The sequence below is a fragment of the Ursus americanus genome, chromosome 3, assembly GCF_024610735.1.
Source record: "Ursus americanus isolate L20-20 chromosome 3, mUrsAme1.1.p, whole genome shotgun sequence".
Classification (NCBI taxonomy): domain Eukaryota; kingdom Metazoa; phylum Chordata; class Mammalia; order Carnivora; family Ursidae; genus Ursus; species Ursus americanus.
The window spans coordinates 7018821-7025771 of record NC_142129.1 but is presented as its reverse complement, the minus strand read 5'-3'; the positions used below and the strand labels follow the sequence as shown (position 1 = coordinate 7025771).

Sequence of the window (6951 nt, the reverse complement as noted above, 5' to 3'; positions counted from 1 at the left end):
GGTAGCATAACCTACACACTGCACTTGCTTTTTCATGTCATTTAATAATAATGACATTACTTGCCCGCAACCATTTCTCTCTGTAAGAGAGAGCTCACCTCCAGTCCTTCGAGAAAGGCAATCACAGAGTCAGAGACTCAAAGTCCCTACACGCAGGCCATGCTCTGGGAGCACAGCAGGCTAGAGGGAGCTTTGGGATCACCATAGGGGACTTTGGGATTTGAACCCAGGACCTTGTGATCTGCAGGCAAGTGCTCTAGCCACGAGCTATGCTCCCTGCCTGAGCAAAGGGACCTGCTCAGACTTCTCACGGTCAAGACCCCTGGGAGAACGAGACTTAATGTTTGTCGAACACTTCTAATGTGCTAGAGAAACTATTCTAAGAGCTTTATATGTATGCAATTTAACAACCATTTTTGGTGGTACTGTCGCCACCATATCACCAATTTTGTGGAGGACGACATTTACACAGGAGATTAAAGCAACTTGTCCCAAATTACAGAGTAAGTGGCAGAATAAGAGTTAGCCAGCACTTTCCTCAAACTCATACGTCATACTCATTAGAAGAGCTTTGTCTTATAAATATTTTTGTGGAAATATTTGTCTTATAAATATTGTGTGGAAGAAATGTACTTTGAGTGGAAGCAAAAAGACAATGCCTATGAAAATCCTGTGACCAAAATACTTACATACTGAGATACAAAAAAAAAATCCAAATACTCTCTAATTAGCATATTTTGCTCCGAGCTTACGGACACCCCAGCACCTGTATCAAAGTGTTTTCAGTAAATATATGAAGGTCTGCGGAGCAAATTGAAGGTGGTCGTCCAGGGCCCGGCAATCAGTGGGTTTCCTGCTCCTTCCCAGGACCACCTGCCTTCCGCGGTCTCTTTTCTGTAACTGGGGGAGCAGCCCACCCCACTGTGGAGAGCAAGAGGAGCCTCTCTGTACCCTGACCAGCACACCCACACCCACCTATCCCCTCGAAACTGCCAGAAACCAACGAGGCTTCCCCCGCTCAGGAGTGCCCACCATCTTACAGGTGGCTGGTCCCGATGGACAGATGCTTTAGGAGGAAAGTGCCCACCAGATTTCAAAGAGTCCAAAAGTCCCACAAAACATAAAATATCTCATTTATAAATGTTTCATTGATTAATGTTGAAATGATAATGTTTTGGATCTATTGCACTAAAATACGAAAATCAGTGTCACCTAGTTCTTTTTATTTTATTAATATTTTTAAAAATGTCCCACCTTTGTTGAGATATAATTGACATTGAACATTGGATTAGTTTAAGGTGTACAACATGATAATTCAGTATTTGTATATACTGTGAAATGAGCACCACAATAAGTCGACATCCTCCGTCACCTCATATAGTTATATATATATCTAATTTTTTCTTGAGGATGAGAACTTTTGAGCTGTACTCTCCTAGAGGCGCCTGGGTGGCCAAGTTGCTTGGGCACTGGTTCAGGTCATATCTCTGGTGGGGAGCTCAGCTCCAGGGCCGAGTCCGCTTGGGATTCTCTCTCCCTCTGCCCCTTCCCCTACTTTCTCTCTCTCTGTGTCTCAATAAAATCTTTTTAAAAAATCTACTTCCTTAGCAACTTCCAAATACACAACACGGTATTATTAGCTTTCACCAGCATGCTGTACCTTACATCCCAGGACTTCATTATAACTGGAAATTTGTACCTTTTGACACTCTTCACCCACCCTTTTTTTACTTTATTTAAAGTGGCTAACGGCAAATATAAACTTAGACATACAGCTTGGGTACTATATCTGGGCTGGCACTGCTGACCTCGGCTGTGACCCAGGAGCCCCCTCGCATGGGCTATTTCCCCAGTCTTGGCCCTGCAGAAGGGGGTTGACAGGGGTGGGCAGGATAAAACACACAGCACGTACAGGGGGCACCCGGATTTGAACCGGGGACCTCTTGATCTGCAGTCAAATGCTCTACCCCTGAGCTATACCCCCAGGCACATATGCTATGCCTCATGCACGCTCTTCTACCCACACAGCCGCAACTGGTCATGCCGGCCTCCACAGCCTCTGCGGCCTCCTGGCCTCCAGCTTCCTTCCGAACCGGTCTTTCTGCTCTGAAAGTCAGTTCACTCTCTTCCCCGAGTTAGGTGGATCGATGGGTCCGGCTCCCGTGGCCGGTGGCAGTAGAGGTTCAGGGACCTCTCCTTATCTGGACGCTGAATCCCAGGCCACCTGGGGCCCCTCCCCATGCTCTGAACTAGGTCTGAGAGCACCTTTCTCCCCTTTGTCCTCCTTCTCCTCCTTTTCCTGCTGTTTCCTGGTGTCACTCAGGGCCCTTGGCTCTGCTCTCCTCTCCTAGTCCCCGAGACCTCGTGGGCCTGTTACTAAATCAAGTATTGTCTTCCCCCAAACTAACTCCTGGCCTGAGCTGTGAGTGGGAGACCAGGCCAGTAAATAAAACAGAACAGGTGAGGCAAGCTCTGAGAACTGTGAAAATAACAGGAGCAACACTGGAGGGCTTGTCCTGGAAATAAGAGGACATCTACTAAAACACACGACTGAAAACAGCCAAAGGCCAGACAGAACACTGGAATCCCAGACCTGGGAAACCGCCATGATAGAGTCACAGTGTAATAAAATAATGACAAATGTTTAGCCAGCGTCATTATGTTCATGACAATCCCATACCATAGGGGCTATGATTGTTAACCCATTTTACAGATGAGGAAACTGAGGTGCCCAGATCTCACCTAAGTAATCCAATGCACAGTGATTAGTAAGTGGGGTTGCAAACCCAAGCTGTCTAGCTCGCCCACACGCCTCACCACCGGGTTGTACTGCCTGATAGCTTCCGTGGTCCTAAATGTACGGGGAAAGGAAAGGCCATTTATGTAAATTATGCTGGGAGAAATCAGTTGGCCATTTGGGAAAAATTATTGACGTAGCAACCAAGTTTCTCTTTGTGTATCAAAATAAAGTCCAAGTGGATTAAAGCATGATGTATAAATAAATAAAAGTAAACGAGTATAGACGAATATCTAACTGACTTAGGAACAGCAAGGAAAGCGTCCCAGTGGGAGAAACCCCAACAGAAAATAGCAATAGATTTGGCTAATAAGCATTTAAAGTTTAGGTAGGTGGACAAAATCAAAAGGTTAATAGCAATTTGGGGAAATATTCTCATCACTTATGATAGACAAAATATTACAAATTAATATCCTTCACATGTAAAGAGCCCACATATGGTGACAAAGACCATCGAGGAGGTGTTCAATCTCAGTAAATCAGAATAAATCTTAGTAAAACCAAAGAAATACAAATTAAAACAACATTATAATATTTTACATCTAACAAATTAGAAAAAAAATTTCTACAATAAAATGTATTACTTTCACAATCAGAAAAACCAATAAATATTACAAATTTAAGAATATTCCTTCTAGGGGCGCCTGGGCGGCACAGTCGTTAAGCATCTGCCTTTGGCTCAGGGCGTGATCCCGGCGTTCTGGGATCGAGCCCCACATCAGGCTTCTCCGCTGGGAGCCTGCTTCTTCCTCTTCCACTCCCCCTGCTTGTGTTCCCTCTCTTGCTGGCTGTCTCTCTCTTTGTCAAATAAATAAATAAATAAAGTCTTTAAAAAAAAGCAAAACAATATTCCTTCTAGGGGAGCCTGGTCGCTCAGTTGGTTAAGTGTCTGACTTCTGATTTTGGCTCAGGTCATGATCTCAGGGTCCTGGAATCGAGCCCCGTATCAGGCTCTGTGCTGGGCAAGGAGACTGCTTAGGATTCTTTCTCTCCCTCTGGCCCCTCACCCTGCCTCCCCTCCCCCCCGCCCCACCACAACACGTGCTCACTCTCTAAAAAAAACCCCAAAAACTATTCCCTTCTAGTAATTGCAAGCAATACCATTTCCTATTGACATAATTAATAAGTAATTGCTTATTACTTATTCCATTGATTCAAGAGAATCAATGGAATACTAAATTGGGAAATATGCATTATAATTTACATATAACTCATTTAAGCTTTTGTAGAAGTTTCTTCCATTTTGAGGATGAGGACAGAGCCTCAGAAAGTTTCCAAGAAAGGGGGCGCCTGGGTGGCACAGCGGTTAAAGCGTCTGCCTTCAGCGCAGGGCGTGATCCCGGCGTTCCGGGTTCGAGCCCCACGTCAGGCTCCTCCGCTGTGAGCCTGCTTCTTCCTCTCCCACTCCCCCTGCTTGTGTTCCCTCTCTCGCTAGCTGTCTCTATCTCTGTCAAATAAATAAATAAAAAAAAAATCTTTAAAAAAAAAAAAAAAAGAAAGTTTCCAAGAGACTCAATTTCAAGACCTCCTGGGTCCAAGTCCGTGGCTATTTCCACGATACCACACTTCTGCCATCCGTTTGTGTGAAAGGTCGGGTAACTGGAAGAACATAAGGGTGCAATCCCTGGGGGTCTGTAAGACTTACCACCTCGGCCGCCATCTTGTCCCCCGCTGTGCTAGGATGTGTGTCAACCTAAGATATTAATAACGGCTCGGATATGTTGAGTGTTTAGTACGTTGAAGGCACAGCTCATACCTCTTCCCACTTAATCCTCCCAAGGACCCTTTGAGGTGGGTACAATTATTCTCTCCTGTGACATAGCTAAGATGACGATGACCCCCATTTTGTTGATGAAGAAACAGAAACTAGAGGGTTTTAAAGAACTTTCAGTCATGTAACGAATACTTAGTAAGCACCCACTCCATTCCAGATTCCAGTCTAGCACTGAGTGAGGGCTCAGCAGAGAACAGGGCAAACAAGGTCTCTGCCCTCGAGGAACGTATGTTCTGAGAGGTGTGGGGTGACAGACAAGAGCAAAACAAAGCAGATCATTGCAGACACGGAAAGCACCATAGGAACATGGAGCAGGGTGCCGTGATGGAGGATGACGGGGGCGAAATGGGACGCTCAGGGAAGTGACGACTCGAGCCCAACCCGGTCTGGATGATAAGCCAGTGGGCCAAATGTGAACGCAGAGCGTTCCTGGCAGTGGGTGCAGACCTGCAGGGGCTCTAAGGCAGGACAGAGGAGCTCGACCAGTGCCAGTGTGGCTGCAGCAAAGGGCCAGAGTGGGACAGGGGTTCAAGTCGAGGGCAGCAAGGGGGGGCAGGGTCTAGTGGTGGGTTTTATTTCATGTACCACGGAGGGAAGGGCGCAGCCTGGACTAAGTGCAGATTGTCTCCGCCCCTGTCCGTGGGCCACCGCCTCTGAGACCCTCTTCGTGGGCTCTCTGCAGTGGACTCAATCCAGGGCCTGCTGTGTCAGGCCTGTCGTATTGCAACAGGCATCCCATGTCAGCTTGTAAGTCCCCTTGGCCATGAATTTAGGTTTGTTATTGTTCATTCAGTCCATCCGGCAACTGTCCTTGTGGGGGCAACTTTCTAGTGGAGGAGGCACATGCGTCCCTCAGGAGACACGCTGTCACTCAGGTACTCCTTCAGTGGTGACTGTGATGAGTGCCATGCGCCCAGACACGGGGCGGCGTGACCCTAGTCTGTGGGGCTCTGGAAGGCTTCCCCCAGGCAGTGGCGTCTCTATCACGCCTTACAGGACAAAGGGAAATTAGGCAGAGACGAGTGGCCCAGGAGGACTGTGCAGTTGAGGTGGAGGCCTGTGCAGAGAGCAGAGAGAAGGCCAGGATGCCGGAGTCAGGGGACACAGCCTCCTGAGGGTTGAATAGGGTCCCGCCAGATTCATGTGCTTCCAGGAACCTCAGAATGTGGCATTATTTAGAAATATGGTCATTGCAGATATAATTAAGATGGGGTCATACCGGATTAGGGTGGGTCCTTAATCTAATCCGACTGTTGTCCTTACAAAAGGAGAGCCACCGAGATAGAGACACACGGGAACACCACGTGCAGACACACACGCAAGGAAGACGCCATGTGATCACAGAGGCAGACACTGGAGTGGAGCGTTTACAAGCCAAGGGAAGCCAAGGATCGCTGGCAACCGCCAGAAGCTAGAAGCGAGGAACAGATTCCCCCTCAGCTTCTGTGGTGTGAAGCCTCCCGATCTGGGGTACTTTGTTACCGCAACTCTGGGAAACTGATACACAGCCCAAGATAGGGCTGCAGAGCTAGGCAGGGCCAGCTGGGCCCTGTCGGGATTCTGGATTTTACCCTGAGAGCAATGGGGAACCACTGCTCTTAGGGTGACAAGCAAAAAACAGACCACGGTCAAATCTGCATTTTCAGAGGATCCCTCCGGCTGCTCAATGTCTCAAAGCCTTCGAATCCATCGAGAGTCAGGCACCACGAGGACCCAGCCCCGGCTCCAAAGCCTTGCCTGGTCACACGGAACCACACACGCTGTTCCTCAAATGCCAGGGGACTGTTCACCTCCCTCCCCTCCGCTACAGGAGCCAGCCCTCCTGGTTCCGGTTCCCAGCCCGGCCTGCAGGTACCCGATCTGCCTCCCGCAGACAAGCACGAGCTGCGGGCATTCTGGAAAAAGGTTTGGCAATATGCATCAAAAGCTTTAAGAAAAAAAAAAAAGAAAGTCCATACCCTTTGACAGGGCAATTCCACCTCTAGGAAATAACTGGACCAATATTTGAAAATGTATGAAAGGACAAACAAGTCCAGCCCATCGTCAGGGCGCTTCTCAGGGTCCGTCTCCGCGCGCTGCAAAGACATCTGCCTCAGGCTTCACCGAGTCGAGCCTGCGGACAGTGGACAAAGGAAGCGCCGCCCGCGACAGCGTCCCTCGGCCTGCAGCTCGGGGGCGGCGGCTCGGGGGCCAGCCGGTGGCCCGCGGCGCCCCGCACCTCCCTTCCCGCTCTCCCCCGCACTGCTGCGGGCCTCCGGGGCGGGGCCCGTCTCTGCGCCCCCGCCGCGCGGCGAGCGCCGAGGCCTCGCCTTTGTGTTCGCGCCCGATCTGCACAAAGAACGGGCCCCACGAAGCTCGGGGAACGGGGCCGGGCGGGCGG

General features: G+C 49.2%; 1 non-coding gene across 1 annotated transcript; it reads right to left on the bottom strand.

Annotated features, from left to right (window-relative positions):
• Positions 1–1912: 1912 nt before the first annotated feature.
• TRNAC-GCA (transfer RNA cysteine (anticodon GCA)) lies at positions 1913–1984 on the bottom strand. Its single transcript has one exon. It is a non-coding gene; the product is annotated as a tRNA-Cys (tRNA).
• Between the last annotated feature and the right edge of the window lie 4967 nt (positions 1985–6951).